We start from the raw sequence: 19,615 nt of genomic DNA on the forward strand, positions 1-19,615 counted from the left end.
ACACCACTACACTCCAGCCTAAGCGACACAGCAAGTCCCTGTCTCAAAAAAAAAAAAAGAATAGCAATGATGATAGCTACTAGGCTGTGTGTGGTGGCTCACATGTGTAATCCCAGCACCTTGGGAGGCCCAGGTGGACAGAACACCTGAGGTCAGGAGTTCAAGACCAGCCTAGCCAACATGGTGAAACCCCGTCTCTACTAAACAAACAAACAAACAAAAATTAGCCAGGTGTGGTGGCATACGCCTGTAATTCCAGCTACTTGGGAGGCTGGGGCAGGAGAATCGCTTGAACTCAGGAAGTGGAGGTTGCAGTGAGCCGATATCACGCCACTGCCCTCCAGCCTGGGCAACAGAGTGGGACTCTGTCTCTAATAATAATAATAATAATAATAATGGCTGCTATTTAGTAAGCGCTTACCACATGGCTAGCATCCTTTACATGCACTATCTCATTTAATCTTGAGAGACAGGGCCTCTTACTTTTCCCCATTTTAGAAATGAGGAAGCTGAGGCACAGAGAGGTGAGGTGCTTTGCCCAAGATTACACAGACTCACGTAATCAGGTATAGGAGCCCTCACCCTTAACCACCTTGCTCTGCAGCATCCCAGGAGGAATGGAGCAAAGGGCCCTGTAAACACTAGGAACACTGTAGGGATTGAGGAGAACAGAAGGGGCAGAGTGAGGTCATGCAGTAAAGGAACAGTCCAGAGGAGAGACTTTCCCAAGTGGCAGACACAGCGGTGGCATGGAGTCCTCTGTGAGCACCACCATCTGTGTGTCTTCTCTGTAGTGGGAGTGTTGGACCTCTTGTGTGTGTGGTAGAGCCACCACACTCTCTAGCACCTGCTCCCCAGGACCCTGAGCTGCTACAGTGGCAGGGTCCCACAGCAGCATGGACGCCCTGCTGAGGCCTGGGTTTGGACATGCCAAGAGCCCTGCTGACAGCTCTGCCTTGCCCTTCCTGAATTCCTGCTGTGGTCACAACACAGCACTGGCTCATTAAAATCAGGGTCTGCCAGAGGGGAAAGCCAGGCCATTTCATTTGCCAAGATGCAACAGCATAAGATGGCTGGACACGGTGGCTCACATCTGTAATCCCTTCGCACTTTGTGGGGTGGAGGAAGGCAGATAGATTGAGCCCAGGAGTTCAAGACCAGCCTGGGCAACATGTGAAACCCCATCTCTACCAAAAATACAAAAGTTAGCCAGGAATGGTGGCATGTGCCTAGTAAGCAGCTACTCAGGAGGCTGAGGTGGGAGGATCCCTTGAGCCCGGAAAGTCAAGGCTGCCATGAGCCGTGATCATGCCAGTGCACTCCAGCCTGGGCAGTGGAGATATAGTAGCATAAAATGGGACCAGTTTTGGCCCAACACCATCGTGTGGTGTTCTTGCTCAACCAGGAAAACAAACTCACAGAACCAGCAGTGTCCACAGCTCTGGGCCAGAGAGGGTCAGCAGGTTCGGGGCACTTCTCCTCCAGGCTCTGACCCCAGGGAACTCCTGTGATTCAAATAATAATAAGAGCTATAGAGGTGTCTATCAGGCCCCAAGCCCTGTGCCTTCTGTGCCTGGGAGACAGAGAGGTTGAGTTGCTAGGAAAGGTGGCCCGGCTAGTAAGCCTTCTGTTGACTGTGGCAAAGACAAGGGGCTACCTGCACGGTCATGAAGATCACCGTGAAAGAAGAGGGACAGCTGAAGACACTGGACAAGGTGGAGTTGGTGCAGCCCCTCAGAAAACACTTACATGAGGGGAGGCAGGACAGTGTAGTGCTGTGGCTCTCAATCTCAGACGATTTTGTCCCCAGTGGACTTCTGGAAATGTTTAGAGACATTTTGGTTTGCATATCTGGAGAGGGAGGTGCTATTGGCATCTACTGGGTAAACACAAGGGATGCTGCTAATTATGCTACAATGCACAGGACAGCCACCCACAACGCTGAATTATCTGGCCCAAAACATCAGTAGTGGTTGAGAGGGCATGGGGCCTCAGAATCCAACAGGGGCATCACCAACAGGGCTTAACCTCCTGCTCCCCCTCTGTAAAACTGGGGATACCAAATTTCTGCCTCACAGAGCTGACCTATTGCCTGTTAAGTGCTTTCTGCAGGCAGGCTCATAGTAATGCTCCACCATTGTTGCCATGTTCATTACCAAGGATGTGCACTCTGCAGAAGAGCACTGACCAGGTAGACCCAGAGAAGGGCCATGAGAGAAACTGATCCAACGCTTGAGAGGGCGGAAGATGCCAGAAGAGGCCGTGATTACCCATTCTGGCATTCAGCGCTTTCCCTGGTCTTGTTTCAGCCTACTTTGCTTGCCTGGCCTCCGGCTGCTCTGGGTGGTCTATTCAGTGGGCCAGCACACATGCAACTTCTTCCTGTGTCTACCGTCCCCACCCCACAAGAACCTCTTCCTCCAAGGAGCCGCCTTGACCAGCCCAACCCTTAAGAATCACATAGCCCTTATCACAAATGGATCAATAGGGTGGCTACAGAGATGCTAGACACAATCATATCCATAAAGACTCTGAAAAACAGACATACATTCTCAATTATACACACAGACACACACATGCAACCTCAAGATGCCCTGTAGCCCTGGTCACAGACTGATCACAAATGTATTACCATACACATGCACACACACAAATATCCAAGCATAACACGATCTCAGACAGGAGTCCCGTATACACATACACATTTATACAATACTGGCACACACAAAAAACCCCCACACATACCCCCCAAGGATATGCTGTCACATTCACAAACTCATAAATTCACATAAATATGCATATTTAAAACAAACTCAGGAAAGTCCATAGGTCTTATACAGTTAACACCTAGGCATATAAAGATAGACACCTGTCCATATACACAGAAATGTATTCTTGGCACACGACCTCATATACAGCTATTAATGTGCTTACATACATAAGGCATACATATATACACATTATTCAATGACACATACACTCCTATATATTCACCCAAACACACATATGTAACAGACATACAAAAAGACATTTAAAAAAATTCCATTTGTCCTCTTCTATACACATAGATGTACTCCCATAGTACATTTTATTCATTCATCATTTATATTACAAAACATTGCTAAGGAAACTTCCTTGGTGTGACTTCCAAATTCAACCTTGTGTTATAGCTACTGGTGTAGACTAGCAAAAATGCATCAAGTAGGCTCATTTCTCCCTTTAAATTTCCACTTGCGGATACGCCTTGTGGATTTGCTTTCTCCCCTGCAAGCCCTCACCTCTCTCTGTCCCCCTTTTTTTTTTTTGAGACAGGGTCTCACTCTGTTGCCCAGGCTGGAATGCAGTGGCGCGATCTTGGCTCACTGTAGCCTCCGCCTCCCAGGTTCAAGTGATTCTCCTGCCTCAGCCTCCCAAGTAGCTGGGACTTCAGGCGCGCGCCACCACGCCCAGCTAATTTTTGTATTTTTAGTAGAGACGGGGTTTCGCCATGTTGGCCAGGCTGGTCTTGAACTCCTGACCTCAGGTGATCCGGCAGCCTCGGCCTCCCAAAGTGCTGGGATTGCAGGCGTGAGCCACCGCGCCCGGCCCCTCTGTCCCTTTTTGACTGCCCAGTCCCCCAGGCCTCCGCTGGAAGGCGCTCACTAAAGGTTCAGAGTCCGAAGCCGCATTCCCGGGCACCCTCCCCGGCCCCTCCCATCCCACAGAGGCAGGGCTGGGTCCGTGGGTGTGGCAATGAACCACGTGTACCCATGGGACTCTCGAAGTGGGGGAGGGGAAGGGGCGCAGCACGCCACCCTCCTTTCTCCGCCCCTGCCCTACCCTCTCCGCTGTTCCCCCACTGTCCTCCCCCAGCCCAGCCCAGCCCAACCTCAGCCGGCCGGGGGAGGAGGCGGGAGCTGGGGCTTCGAACTGCTCCCTCCCACCTCCGCCTCTCCCCCGTCTCCTCTCCCCCTTTCCTCTTTCTCCTCCCCCATCCCACTTCTCTCTCCTTTTCCTCTTTCTTTCTCCCCTCCTCCCTCCATTCCACCCGCCTCCTTTTACCCCGCCCTGCCAGTCGTCCTCCCCCTCGCCCCCTCCGCCTCCCTCCAGCTCCGCCGCCAGAGGCTGAGTCATCGCTGCGGCGCTGCCGGCCGTGCTGGGAGAGCAGGCGAGCAGGTAGGGAGGGTGTGAAGCAAGCGACGCCGTGCGACCCGGCACCACCGTCTGGGCCCTTTCCCGGAGAGGCCTGGGGAGGGGGCACCGAAAGGGGCCCGGGCCGCGGTGGGGGACGGGCGACGGGCCCCGGAAAGGCACAGATCTTACCCCTCAACCCCCATCCTTACAGGAGCCGCTTTGCAGCATTCTCAGCCGCACATGCAAATTAATACCTAACATTAGGGTGGCATCTGGGCCAGGCAAGTCAAACTGACGGCCCACGGACAGATCTGGCCGGCACCTGATATTTATTTGGCTCACACAGTGTTGTGTTTGTTTGTTCTGAAGTTTTAACTATTAATAGTTGCCAATACTTAAACATCACTCATTTCTTGAAAAATCAGATTCCCAACTCAAAAAATTAGAATATATGTCAACGTATTTCCCATGATAACTCTAGCCTATTTCTGAGTGGGGATACCTTTGTGTAGTCAGGGCATTGCACCCTCCCTACCTGCTTGCCCTCTAGTTTGCCACAGTCTCCGCTACTCCCTACTGTTTCACCTAGGCCACTGAACTTCCTTTGTGTTTCCTGCCAGGCCTCATATGGAATGATTCCTAGTCTAGTCCACCCCATTCATATTTAACATGGGAATTAGGAAGTGAGGGTAGGGCATTTCCCAAAGTCACATGTGGCCTTAAAGCTGAAGGGGAACCCCGCTTTTCCTCACCCACTAATCTTTTCTACCAAACCATTCTGACTCCTTTGGTATGCAGGCTAACATAGGGAATTCTTTTGTGAAAAGTGTGTTCCAGAAAATGATCTGGGGATCAGAGTAGACCTCAAATGGGAGATGATTTGGAGCATACAGCACCTCGTCTTTGGAGTTGATGGTAGCCTCTCACAGTCTTTCCCTTGGAGTGGAAATAGATGACAAAACTAGGGTGGATAGATGAATGGAACAGTTGGCCACTCTGGTATATTTGGTTATAAGAAGTTGTTTTCGGGTCATTGGAAACCTGGCTTAGGAGACACTGTTGCATAAGGGCTACAAAGGCAATATGCCACTTTGCTTGGATTATTCTCTAGTCTAGTGCTTCTCAGCTCCTAATGTGTACATGATTCCTGTAAAGTGTAGATTCTGACGTGGCACGGTGGCTCACACCTGTAATCCCAGCACTTTGGGAGGCCAAGGCAGAATTGCTTGAGCCCAGGAAATTTGAGACCAGCCTGGGCAACATGGTGAGATCCCTGTCTCTACAAAAAAATTAAAAATTAGTTGGGCGTGGTGGCCTGTGCCAGCTACTTGGGAGGCTGAGGCAGGAGGATCCCTTGAACTCAGGAGGTGGGGACTATAGTAAGCTGTGTTTGTGCCCCTATACTCTAGCCTGGGCAACACAGTGAGACCCTTTCACAAAAAAAAAAAAAAAATTGTAGATTCTGATTCAGTAGGGCTGGATGGAACGAACCCAAGATCCTGCATTTCTGACAGACTTCCAGGTGATGCCAGTGTTGCAGGCCCCTAGACCCTCCTGCCTTTGAGTAGCAAGGGTGTGCACTCCTTGCGCTTCCGGTCTATTCATGGGTACCATTGCTGCATGACGGCCAAGAGAAGGGGTTTGAAGTCCCACAGTGGACTTCACAGTGGATCCCAGCCTACCCCTTAACAGTCAGCTAACCTCAGGCCAGCTGCCCATCCTCTCTGTGCCTCCATTTTTTCATCTGTTCCATTGAAATCAAATAATACTTCCTTAGGAGCATAAAAAAGGCAGAATGAATGTGTGACCCCAGCACAGTCTGTGCCTCATGGCAGGCCCTCTGTAAAGATAGTTTCTACCATTGTGCGCTCTCTCATGGGCAGTGAAACCCAGAAACGACGTGGTTAGGGAGTGGGATATGGAAGGGATATGGAAGGTATTTCAGGATAAGAATTGTACCCCTTGGCTGGGCGCGGTGGCTCATGCCTGTAATCTCAGCACTTTGTGAGGTGGAGGTGGGCAGATCACAAGGTCAGCAGTTCGACACCAGCCTGACCAACATGGTGAAACTTCGTCTCTACTGGAAATAGAAAAATTAGCTGGGCATGGTGACGCGCACCTGTAATCCCAGCTACTAAGGAGGCTGAGGCAGGAGAATCACTTGAACCCGGAGTGTGGAGGTTGCAGTGAGCTGAGATCGCGCCACTGCACTCCAGCCTGGGTGACAGAGTGAGACAACATCTCAGAAAAAAAAAAAAAAAAAGAATTGCACCCCTTAATGTGGCCTTCTGAGCCATGCAGGGTGGTCACTGCCCAGCCTACCCCTTAATGCTCTCCTACCTCTGTCCATGCTTCCACCACAACGGCCACCTATTAGGTCCTTTGGCCATGGTACCTTCTCCCCTCAGAGGCCTTGCACATGCTGTTCCTCATATTCCAAGCTGGCTGGCCCCTTCTTATCCTTCAGTCTCAGCTCCTACGTTACTTCCTTGGGGGTGCCTTCCCTGATCTCAGAAGTCTAAGGGTTTAGCGTAGAAAGTGGGGAGCAGGGAACATCTCTTTGGGCTGCATGTACATAGGGAAGTCACCGTATCTACTTAGATTCTAAGTTTATTTAAAGCAGCTTTGGATAGGGGTGAACTAAACGCTGCCTCTGCTAGTCTATACGATGCCTTTGTGCAGATTAGAAAAAGGGGTCGGGCACAGTGGCTCGCACCTGTAATTCCAATACTTTGGGAGGCCAAGGTGGGAGAAACACCTTGAGGCCGGGAGTTTGAGATCAGGCTGGGCAACATAGCGAGACCTCAACTCTACAATTTTTTTTTTTTTAATTTTAGAGACGGGGTCTTGCTCTGTTGCCAGGCTTTGTGCAGCATGTAAACTGTACAGCCCTAAGTGGGAGCCCTACTGCTAATGCTTCCCCAAGCTACCTCGTGATTCGCTTAATCCTCCTGTGCCTGGATTAAGTCTCTTTTATAAACTTTCTTAACCCCGTAAAACTCATCACAATTGGGATTAGGTATCTAGGGAGTTATTTATTTAAAATCTGCCCCCTACACTAGACTGTACTGCATCAAGGCAAAGACATATCCGTCTTGTTCTAGGCTGTATCACTAGTGCTTAGTACGGTTCCTGCACCATAGCAGGTGCTCCACAAATGTTTTCTGAATATTTCAGGAGCTCATTCTGTACCAGGAAAGCTAGGACTCTTACTGAAACAACTGTGGGCATAGGATGAGACAGGCACAGAGCTAAATGTGTGGTGCAGCCCCAGTGAGGGAGATGTCACTTCTGGCTGCGGGGATGCTCCGGAAGAGGTGGTGTTTTGGCTTGGTCTGACAGAACAGATGGAGTTCATTAGACTTAGATGGGTGGGGGAGTGTTCTTGGCATTGGGAATAGCAAAAGCAAAGGTGCAGAGGGAAAAAAGTTCAATGTGTTCCTAAGACAAGTTACAAATTGTGATCAGCAGAGTGGCCAAATGTGTTTTGTGAATTACCTGCCAATATTTATTTTAAAATCAGGAGATTTCACATAAAGATCCAGATTTTCCAATTCTCTTGAAAAATCGAAAGGTCCCACCAGGTAGCAATAGACTGGCACTGAGAAGTGGCTGTTCGTTTTGAAGGTGTGGGCTTACTCCAGTTTGCCACAGTCCTTACCTTTCCCAATTGCATCACACCTAGCTCTCTTCACTCATTACTGTCCCTTTCTGGCTTTGGAGATGGCAGACAGACTGTTTGATTGGCACACATGGGAGTTGTAAGGAAGACTGGTTCAGATCCTACAGACCCTTAAATGCCAGCTAATTAAGTAACCTGGTAACTCTGCAGGGATTGCAGGGGTCTTCTCCAGTCCCATGGATCACTGTCCAAGTATCCCTTGGCAGAGCCATGCCTGACTTCAGAAGAAGGAACTTCAGGCCAAGAAGGCTGGTGAAGTTCTGGAAACCAAGGAAGCAGAGAGCTCTGCATGAGGCTTTCCTAGAGAGAAATCAGTCTCTGTCTCTCTTAGACCGACCCCTCTGTCACAGCATGGTGCTGTGATTTTGCTAAGAGGCAGGGGTGGGTCTGGGGGAAGATGGACGGTGCTTCCAAAAGGCTAAATTTTAGTCTCAAAGGTTTCTGATTGCTGACACATAGGTGATATCTAACTTGCTTTTGTTTAGCCTTGAATATTTTCAAATATAATCTTCAATATTTCTGTTACAATATTGTAGCTTGCTTCTGTTTATAAAAATAATGCAGCATTTGAAAAAAAATTGGAGAACATAGAAAAATAAAGATGAAGATAATAATCTATAGTAATCTTCCCACCCAGATGTAACATGTTAACATGTTGGTGGATTTCCTTATGTTTATTTTTTTCAGTGTATTTATACTTTTGTGTGTTGTGTGTGTGTGTGTGTGTGTGTGTGTGTGTGTGTGAGACGGAGTCTCACTCTGTCACCTAGGCCGGAGTGCAATGGCGTGATCTCGGCTCACTGCAAGCTCCACCTCCTGGGTTCACACCATTCTGCTGCCTCAGCCTCCCTAGTAGCTGGGACTACAGGCACCCACCACCACACTCGGCTAATTTTTTGTATTTTTAGCGGAGATGGGGTTTCACCGTATTAGCCAGGATGATCTCGATCTCCTGAACTCGTGATCTGCCTGCATCGGCCTCCCAAAGTGCTGGGATTACAGGTGTGAGCCACTGCGCCCGGCCTGTATTTATATATAAGTTGGGAGGCTGGGCACTCATGCCAGAGCTTTGGAAGGCGAAGGTGGCAGGAAAGTTTGAGGCTAGGAGTTCAAGACCAGCCAGGATAACATGGAGAGAACCTGTCTCAACAAAAAAATTTTTTAATTAGTCGAGCCGCAGCCAGCTCTGCCTCTTGTCAGGGCCTGGAGTCCTGGGTGAATCCTGCAGGTTTTTGGTTGCACTGGCCCAGGGAAGAAGTTGGGGTTTGTCAGGTGGGCTCTCCTGGGGGTCCTCTAGTGGCAGAACTGAGTAGGGGATTATCCGAGGCATCTGGAGATGCATGTCCCTCAGTTTCCCTGCGCCTCCCTTTCTGAGTAGGTGTACAAATGAGTGACCTAGGCCAAGAAGTGAGTTGCCACAGTGAAATGGGTTGGTTTTTGTCTTTGATGCTTCGGGTCTGGGCCCCTTGCATTTGCAGCCTGTTGTGACAGACACAGGGAGCTCTATGTGCCAGCCTGTGGCTGCCCTGCTGTTGGGTGTCCTGGGGGTGGCGAGGCTCCTGCAGTCTCATCCGGGGAGGGGGTGTGCTGTGCTGAGCACTCTATCCCTGAATATAGTTTATTTTTTCTACATTTGAATTCTGTTATAGATTTATGTAAAAATACATTGTCTTTTTGAAGAATGAAAAAGTTCACATCTTAAAAAAAAAATTAGCTGGGCAGGCCGGGCGAGGTGGGTCAAGCCTGCACTTGGGGAGGCTGAGGTGGGCGGATCACGTGAGGCCAAGAGTTTGAAACCAGTCTGGCCAACATGGCGAAACCCTGTCTCTTTCTGCTAAAAATACAAAAATTATCCAGGTGTGGTGGTGGGTGCCAGTCATCCTAGCTACTCGGGAGGCTGAGGAGGAGAATCACTTGAACCCAGGAGGCAGAGGTTGCAGTGAGCCAAGATCACACCCCTGCACTCCAGCCTGGGCGGCAGAGGGAGACTCCATCTCAAAAAAAAAAAAAAAATTCGCTAGGGCTAGTGGCACATGCCTGTAGTCCTAGCTACTTGGAAGGCTGAGGTAGGAGGATCTCTTGAGTCCAGAAGGTTGAGGCTGCAGTGAGCCATGAATGCATCACTTCATTCCAGCCTGGGCGACAGAATGAGACCCTGGTTCAAAAGTGAAATAAAACAACATTGGAAGCATATTTCTTTTGCCCTTGATTTGCCCTTTTTCACTTAACATTATATGGTGAATCTTTGTGAGAATGTATTAATGCATTCCTTTTATAAAATTTTTACATAAAAAATTAAATTCAGAAAAGAAAAATAAATACTATATATTGACACCATTTTTCCAAGTTATTAAATATGTTTTGAGAAAACATTTTGCGCCGGGCACAGTGGCTCATGTCTGTAATCCTAGCGCTTTGGGAGGCCAAGGTGGGTGGATCACCTGAGGTAAGGAGTTCGAGACCAGCCTCGCCAACATGGCAAAACCCCATGTCTACTAAAAATACAAAAATTGGCTGGGTGCGGTGGCTCACGCCTGTAATCCCAGCACTCTGGGAGGCCTAGGCGGGTGGATCATGAGGTCAGGAGTTTGAGACCAGCCTGGCCAATATAGTGAAACCCCGTCTCTACCAAAAATACAAAAAATTAGCCAGGCGTGGTGGCGGCGCTTGTAATCCCAGCTACTTGGGAGGCTGAGGCAGGAGAATCGCTTGAACCCAGGAGCAGAGGTTGCAGTGAGCCAAGATCGTGCCATTGCACTCCAGCCCAAACGACAGTGTGAAATTCTGTCTCAAAAAAATAAAAAATAAAAAATAATCCGGCGAGGTGGCAGGCACCTGTAATCCCAGCTACTCTGGAGGCTGAGGCAGGAGACTCACTTGAACCCAGGAGGCAGAGGTTGCAGTGAGCTGAGATCGTGCCATTTTACTCCAGCCTGGACTACAGACCATGACTCCGTTTAAAAAAAAAAAAAAGAAAGAAAAGAAAAGAAAAAACATTTTGCCTGTTTGTTTCCTTCCATTCTCAAAGTATAATCAGAGATCTAACTCTGTTCATCTTGCCTAAATGGATAAAATTAATATTATCACCTCCATTTTACAGAGGAAGTTGAGACTCAAAAATGGAGTGATTGGGCCTGGCGTGGTGGCTCACGCCTGTAATCCCAGCACTTTGGGAGGCCAAGGCGGGCAGATCACCTGAGGTCGGGAGTTCGAGACCAGCCTGGCCATCATGGTGAAATGCTGTCTCCACTAAAAATACAAAAAAATTAGCTGGGCGTGGTGGCACACGCCTGCTTGAACCTGGGAGGTGGAGGTTGCACTGAGCAGAGATCGCGCCGTTGCACTCCAGGCTGGGTGACAGAGCCAGACTCTGTCTCCAAAAAAATTAAAATTTAAATTAAAAAAAATGAAGTGATTTACTCAAAATCAAGTAGCTAGCAGCCCTCGGAAGGCAGGACTACACACCTCAGGCCTTGTGAATCTAGGTTAGTGGTGCGGGGGAGGGCACGCACACAAGCCTGCTGCCCCTACCCCATTGCAGTTAGACAATGCCAGCTGTGCTTTAAGTTCTGAGAATCAAGATGGATTTAAACTGAATGAAGTTAATTTGGGTGGACTTCATGGAAGCAGCAGGTTTCATGTAGGATCGAGAAAAGGTTTGTCAAATTCATAGGTACATTAGGCACCCAACCCTGCTGACTCCCGGGCTAATAATAATAACTGGCCTTTGTCGTGCGGCAAGCCCCTTACTAAGGCTTTGAATACTCCTTATGTTAGTTAATCCTCACACCCAACTGTATGAAGCACGGTTATTTTCACCGATTTAAAATGAAGAAACAGAAGTACAGAGAGGGAAAGTGACCATCTCAGGGTCGCACAGCTAGTGAGTACCAGGGCAGAGACTTGAACTCGGTCCGCCCGGCCCCAGAGCGAGACCCGCCACTACCTCCATGCACCCTCCCTGCCTGGGTGATATGGATGAGCAGCAGGCGGAGGCTTTGTCCCCCCAGCTGCGGAGAGCAGGGACTCCCAGGCACGATGGGCCCCGCCCGCACTGGTGGTGTGCAGAGGACGCGCAGGTCTCGCTGGGATGACCCGGGCGGGGGGCTGTGCGACAACGGCCTGGCGGGACAGGGCGCCTGGAGCCCGTTTCCACCGCCGCACAGTCCTCAGGATTCCCGAAGAGGTAAAACAGATATTAAAAATCCCCGGATTCCCCGGAGTATTCGGCATCCCAGCCGCCCGTCCTCAGCCACAGTATCTTGATTCCTCTTTGATTCTGAAATAAATTGCATCAAGAAAGAGTATCAGGGCTGGGCACGGTGGCTCATGCCTGTAATCCCAGCACTTTGGGAGGCCGAGGAGGGCGGATCACGAGGTCAGGAGATCGAGACCATCCTGGCTAACACGGTGAAACCCCGTCTCTACTAAAAAAAGAAAAAAAAATTAGCCGGGCGTGGTGGCGGGCGCCTGTAGTCCCAGCTACTTGGGAGGCTGAGGCAGGAGAATGGCGTGAACCCGGGAGGCGGAGCTTGCAGTGAGCCGAGATCGCGCCACTGCCCTCCAGCCTGGGCGACAGAGGGAGACTCCGTCTCAAAAAAAAAAAAAAAAGAAAAAAAAAAAAGAAAGTATCAGACTTGCAATCAAGAGATACAGCCCGAGTTCTAGTCCTACCCCTGCCACTATCTGACTGTGTGACCTTGGGCAGTCGCTTCCCCTCTCTGGGCCGCGGAGGTTAAAACTGGCCCTTTCCCCCGTCTCTGCAGCTCACATCCCCCTGCGACGTGGCCGCCTGGCCGCCGAGCTTTCGGGGTGCTGGGAAGCACGAGCTGCGCGCAGGTCGTGGGGTCCGCGGGTGGCGGCCCACTCTGCTCCTGCCCGACGCCCAGCTTGGGGTGCCGTTCGTTGAAAAGGCTCCGGGATCCTGCGGAGACTCAGCCCCGCCCCACTGCCCTTCGGCATGAAGGTCTGCACAAGGTCAGGGAGGATCTTGCATTCCTCCCTTCGTCCCTGTTCCCTGGGGCAGCTCACGTGAATGGGCACCCATCCTCCAACCTGATAGCGCTCCTCGGCAGCCCTCGGTTCATCCCCCATAGGGCCGCGGGTGAGCGTTGTCAGGCACAGCCCTGCTCACCCTTTTCGTTCTTTTTTTTTTTTTCTTTTTCTTTTTTGAGGCTCTGCCTCAAAAAAGTGGCGCGATCTCGGCTCACTGCAACCTCCCCCTCCGGGGCTTAGGCGATTCTCGTGCCTTAGCCACCTGAGTAGCTGGGACTACAGGCCTGCGCCACCACGCCCGGCTAATTTTTGTATTTTTAGCAGAGACGGGGTTTCACCATTTGTTGGCCAGGCTGGTCTTGAACATCTGACCTCAGGCGATCCACCCGCCTCCGCCGCCCAAAGTGCTGGGAATACAGGCATGAGCCACCGCGCCCAGCCCTGCTGGTCCCTTTCGAAGGAAACCTTCGCTGGCTCCCTAGTGCCCTGGAATAATACTGAAACCCCTTAGAACGGTGGAGAAGGCCTATCTCCATCTGCCCCAACATCATTCCCCAGTTTCGCGTTCTTCCCTCACCTTAAGGAAGTGCTTAGAGATGTTTAAAGCAGAGGTTCAGGAGTCTACCAGTTCCTAGCTATGTGACTTTAGGCCAGTTGCTGCTTATTGCTAAACCTTGATTTCCACATCCTTAAAATGGGGGTGGCAGCACCCATTCCGCAGGACAGGCTGAGGATTAAGTGAGTCACTTAGCATAGTTCCTGGAACACACTCAACTCACCCTAAGTGCTTGTTATTATAATTCTCAGCCCACATTTGGCTACCACCTCCTACTTCCTCAAGCTTGTCATTGTCTTTCCCTACATTGTGCCTCCATGCATACCTGGAAAGCCCTTCCTCTTCTCTTCCCCACCCTGTAGGTTCTTACACACCCTTTAAAGCCCAAATCAAAGGCCATTGCCTGTGAAGACTTCTACCCTTCCTGCCAACAGGGTAAAGAGTTCTTCCTCCTCTATCTGCTCATCATCACCTAGGGACCACACTCAGCATCACACATGGTGGACAGCTGGCATTAAGTGCCTCCTGCCAACCTCAAAGGAAGAGGCTGGGGCATGAAATATAATTTGAAGAGTTTACTTGAGTCAAAGTGAGGACAGCTGCTGAGAAGACTCAGAATCAAGTAACCTCAGATATGAGCTCCATTTGGCCTTTGTTACATACAAGCAGGTGTTTAAACATATATATGTGTGTGTGTATGTATATTTCCTCCCACCTCAGCCTCCCTAGTAGCTAGGGACTACAGACACGCACCACCATACCCAGCTAATTTTAATTTTTAATTTTTTTTTTTTTTTTTTTGTAGAGACAAAGTCTCATTATGTTGCCCCGGCTGTTCTCGAACTCCTGGGCTCAAGGGATCCTCCTGCCTCAGCCTCCCGAAGTGCTGGGATTACAGGTGTGAGCCACTGTGACTGGTCACAAGCAGGTTTCTTTGTTTCATTTTGTTTTGAGACGGGGTCTCACTCTGTTGCCCAGGCTGGAGTGCAGTGGCATGATCTCGGCTCACTGCAGCCTCAAACTGTTGGGCTCAAGCAATCCTCCCACCTCAGCCTCCTAAGTAGCTGGGACCACAGGCATGAGCCACCACGCCCTGCTAATTTTTTATTTCGTTGTAGAGACGGATTTTGCCATGTTGCCCAGGCTCACAAGCAGGTTTCTAAAGACAAAAAAAGAATAGGGAGAGGGCTATTACAGAGTTGTGTGTCAGGAATTCTCATTGGTTTACAGAAATAACATTGGTTCGTGATTGGCCTGGCAAGCAGTTTTAAGAGATGAATACATAGCTTAAAGTGGGATGTAGGACTGATTACTGTCTCATTTATTAATTTAAAAGGACTTGAATTGCCCAGATGAAAGTTCTTTTCTCGACCGGGCGCGGTGGCTCACACCTGTAATCCCAGCACTTTGGGAGGCCGAGGCGGGCGGATCACGAGGTCAGGAGATCAAGACCATCCTGGCTAACACAATGAAACCCCGTCTCTACTAAAAAATACAAAAAATTAGCTGGGCGTGGTGGCGGGCTCCTGTAGTCCCAGCTACGCGGGAGGCTGAGGCAGGAGAATGGCGTGAACCGGGGAGGCGGAGCTTGCAGTGAGCCGAGATCGCGCCACTGCACTCCAGCCTGGGCGACAGAGCAAGACTCCGTTTCAAAAAAAAAAAAAAAGAAAGTTCTTTTCTCACCCCTAATAGGATGGAGTAGACTACATAGCTCCACCTATTTTGGCTCCTGTGAAAAATATTGAGCCTGAATCTAATGAGGCCTATAAGAACTAGCTTCAGTTACGAAAAGTTCAGGGGATAGAGGAACACGTTAAACAACACACAAAGAAGCAATCAGACAAAGCCAGAATGTGAAACAGTTTATAAGACAACTGCCATAATCTCTTAAAAGCCAATGTTGTAAAAACAAAAAAAAAGTAATGGGGAGGAGGTTCTAGATTTAAAGAGATCTAATAGTCTAACAGCCAAATATAAGATGTGATTCTTGATTATATCTTGATTTATTACTATAAAAAATAAGGACCACGTTTTTATTTTTATCATATTTATTTATTTATTTTGAGACAGGGTCTCACTCTGTTGCCCAGGCCGAAGTGCAGTGGTGTGATCCTAGCTCACTGCAAGCTCAAATTCCTAGACTCAAGCCATCCTCCCTCTTCAGCCTCCCCACAGCTGGGACTACAGGTGCAAGACATCATACCTGGCCTTTTTTTTTTTTTAATTTTAGTAGAGATGACATCTCACTACATTGCCCAGGCTGGCCTGGAACTCCTAGCTTCAAGCCACCTTCCCACCTTGACTTCCCAAAGCACTGAGATTACAGGTGTAAGCGACTATACCTGGCCCACCATGCTTTAGACAATGGGGAAATTTCACTATGAACTTGGTATTAGATGATATAAGAAAATTATTGCTAATTTTGTGAGATGTGTTAAGTGTATTGTTATGGAAGAGAATGATCTAATTTTTGGAAATACATGCTGAAGTGTTTAGGGCTGAAGTGTTAGAATATCTGTAATTAGCTTTAAAATGCTTTAGCCACAGATTTTATATATAGTGAGATGGAGAAAACAGTAAAATGTTGACAATTGTTGCTATGTGATTGATGTATAGGTATTTGGTTTATTTTTTTTTTTATTTTTCTGATATTTTCAAAATAAAAATTTTCTTTCTCTTTTTTTTTGTTATTGTTGTTGAGACAGGGTTTCAACTCCTGGACTCAAGCAATCCTCCTGCCTCAGCCTCCCAAAGTGTTGGGATTACAGGCATGAGCCACTGCACCTGGCCCAAAATAAAAAGTTTTTTAAAAAACACTTCTAGGCTGGGCACGGTGGCTCACGCCTGTAATCCCAGCACTTTTGGAGGCCGAGACGGGCGGATTACGAGGTCAGCAGATCGAGACCAATCTGGCTAACATGGTGAAACCCCATCTCTACTAAAAATACAAAAAATTAGCCAGGCGTGTTGGTGGGTGCCTGTAGTCCCAGCTACTCGGGAGGCTGAGGCAGAATGGCGTGAACCTGGGAGGCGGAGCTTGCAGTAAGCAGAGATCGCCTCACTGCACTCCAGCCTGGGGGACAGAGTGAGACTCCGTCTCAAAAAAAGAAAAAAAAGAAAAAGCACTTCTTCAGTGCTCTAATAGCAAATTTGGGGCCCTCATTAATATCACAATATGGCTTATGCATGTAAATCCCAGCACTTTGGGAGGCCGAGGCGGGCAGATCACGAGGTCAGGAGCTCGAGACCAGCCTGATCAACATGGTGAAACCCCATCTCTACTAAAAATACAAAAATCAGCTGGGCATGGTGGCGCGCGCCTGTAAACCCAGCTACTCAGGAGGCTGAGGCAGGAGAATCACTTGAACCTGGGAGGCGGAGGTTGTAGTGAGCCAAGATCGTGCCACTGCATTCCGGCCTGGAAGACAGAGCAAGGCTACGTCTCAAAAAAAAAGAGTTATAGACTACTCTGGCCAACATGGTGAAACTCTGTCTCTATTAAAAATACAAAAAGTAGCCAGGCGTGGTGACACATACCTGTAATCCCAGCTACTTGGGCGGCTGAGGCAGGAGAATCCCTTGAACCCGGGAGGCAAAGGTCACAGTGAGCCAAGATCGTGCCACTGCACTCCAGCCTGGGCGACAGAGCAAGACTCTATCTCGAAAAAAAAAAAATTACAATATATTGCTGGCATACATCACCTCCATACACGGAATCACAATATATGGAGGTGATGTACGCTAGTAGATCTTGCCATTCAGATGACAGATTATGGGCTCCTGGGGATAGCAGCTAGGTTTAGATCAACTATATTTATCTCAGAGTGTCCAGTACATAATAAATATTCAATAAATACTCATTGAGGCTGGGCACGGTGGCTCACTCCTATAATCCTAGCACTTTGGGAGGCCAAGGCAGTCAGATTGCTTGAGACCAGGAGTTTGAGACCAGCCAGGGTAACATGGAGAAACACTTTTTCTACAAAAAATTAAAAAATTAGCCAGGCATGGTGGCATGTGCCTGTAGTCCCAGCTACTTGGGAGGCTGAGGTGGGAGAATTGCTTGAGCCTGGGAGGTCGAGGCTGCAGTGAGCCGATATTGTGCCACTACTCTCTAGCCTCAGTGACAGACAGAGACCCTGTCTCAAAAACAACAACAGCAACAACAACAAAACCAAAGCAAATGCTCATTGAAAGAATGAAGACTGCATTGCTAGAGTGCATGGTTCATTAGTAAACTTATTCTTAGGAATCTCTGAATGCAAAATGATAATGGGAAATGTTTTTCCAGCCCTTACTGTGTCCCAAGCTTGGTGCAAAGCCCTTCATATGCATTGTCTCATGTAATCCTTACAGTGATCCTATAAGGTAAAGAAAATACTAGTCTCATTTTACCCCTGAGAAAACAGGTACACAGAGAGGTGAAGGAGCTTGCCCCAGCATTATTCCATTAGTAATGGCAGAAGAAGCAGTTGGTTCTCACCCTTACACTCCATTGGCTTGTACCTTTCTTGTATCATCTGTAAATCAAAGAAAATGACCAAGGCAGGTATCAATCATTTTAGGAAGAGGTTTACTTGCCAAAGTTAAGGACACAAGCCTGAGAGAAGGATCTATGCCTTTCTCCAAAGATGATTTTGAGGGCTTCAATATTTAAAAAGAGAAAGTGTGGATATTGGGGGAATGCACAATTTTCATGTGAGAGGGGTGTAGAGGAAATTGTCCTTCATTCCTTGACTGGATCAGTGAATCTGCATTTTTACATAAGATAATGTAAACAATAGGGCAAAGGAAGCAATCTGATATGCATTTGTTTCAGGGGAGCAGAGAGTTGACTTTGAGTTCTGTCCTATGTCATGCACCTGTGATGATAAGCTGTCAATTTACATTGCCAGGGTGAAATTCAACAGAATTGTTTTAGGGTAAAGATCTTGGGGCCTGCCAGGAATTTCCTTGTGGGCAGACTGTGAGGGAGGTATGTAGCTTTTTATCTTTTTTTTTTTTCTCTTCTCTTTGTAGCCATCTTATTTATGAACCAAATGGGGAGGCAGGTTTGCATGACCCAGTTCCTAGCTTGACTTTTCCCTTTGGCTTAGAGAGTTTGGGATTCCAAGATTTATTTTCCTTTCACACATCCTGTCAGCATAAGGAATTATGTGCGTGTACCTGTCTTAGCACCTGTGTCTACTAGACTAGGAGCCCTTCAAAAGTGAAAGGAAGAAAGCACATCCACACAAAACCTTGTGCACAAATGTTTGTAGCAGCATTATTCATAATAGCGAAAATGTGTCAGCAACCCAAACAACCATACTTGGTGACTGGATAGACAAAATGTGGTAGATTCATACATTGGAATGTTATTCAGCCATAACGGGGAATGAAGTACTGATATATGCTATAACGTCGATGAACCTTGAAAACATTATGCTATGTGAAAGAAGCCAGTCTCAAATGACCACATATTATGATTCCATTTATATGAATGTCCAGAATAGGCAAATTCATAGAGACAGAAATTAGATCCGTGTTTACTTAGGACTTGGGGCTGGTGCAGGGAGGATAGAAAGACTAAGGGATAATAGCTAAAAGGCTCAAGGATTTGTTTTTTGTTTGTTGTTGTTGTTGTTTTTAAAACAGAGTCTCTCACTCTATCCTCCAGGCTGGAGTGCAGTGGTGCCATCATGGCTCACTGCAGCCTCGGACTCCTGGGCTCAAGTGATCCTCTCGCCTCAGTCTCCCAAGTAGCTGAGACTGCAGTCATGTACCACTATACCAGGCTAATTTTTTAATTTTCAGTTGAAATGAGGTTGGGTGGTTCTTTTTTTTAAATTACAAAATACTTTATTGCCAAAAATGCTAACAATCATCTGAGCCTTTAGCAAGTCGTACACTTTGTATTTTTGCTTTTATTATAATTTTTCATGGACACATAATACTTGTACATTTTTATGGTAAACAGCGTGATATTTCAATACATATATACAATGTGTAATCATCAAATCAGGGTAATTAGCATATCTGTCACTTCAAATATTTATCATTTCTTTGTGTTGGGACAGGGATTCTTTTTGAGGTGATGAAAATATTCTAAAATCTATTGTATGGCGGGGCACTGTGGCTCACGCCTGTAATCCCAGCACTTTGGGAGGCCGAGGAGGGTGGATCACCTGAGGTCAGGAGTTCGAGACCAGCCTGGCCAACATGGTGAAACACTGTCTCTACTAAAAATATAAAAATTAGCCGGATGTGGTGGCGGGCGCCTGTAATCC

The 19,615-nt window shown here is 48.1% G+C and overlaps 1 protein-coding gene across 3 annotated transcripts in view; it reads left to right on the forward strand.

Annotated features, from left to right (window-relative positions):
- Window positions 1–3,776: 3,776 nt before the first annotated feature.
- The window catches only part of LARP1 (La ribonucleoprotein 1, translational regulator), a 129,646-nt gene continuing 113,807 nt past the window's right edge, over window positions 3,777–19,615 (forward strand). For 2 of the 3 annotated variants that reach the window (XM_057302368.2, XM_055112820.2), the window contains exon 1: window positions 4,005–4,155. The gene's annotated coding sequence lies outside the window, so the exon portion shown is untranslated. Of the gene's footprint in view, window positions 4,156–19,615 lie in introns of all 3 variants that reach the window. The other variant, XM_008954411.4, reaches the window with a different exon arrangement.

Source organism: Pan paniscus, chromosome 4 (assembly GCF_029289425.2).
Source record: "Pan paniscus chromosome 4, NHGRI_mPanPan1-v2.0_pri, whole genome shotgun sequence".
NCBI lineage: Eukaryota > Metazoa > Chordata > Mammalia > Primates > Hominidae > Pan > Pan paniscus.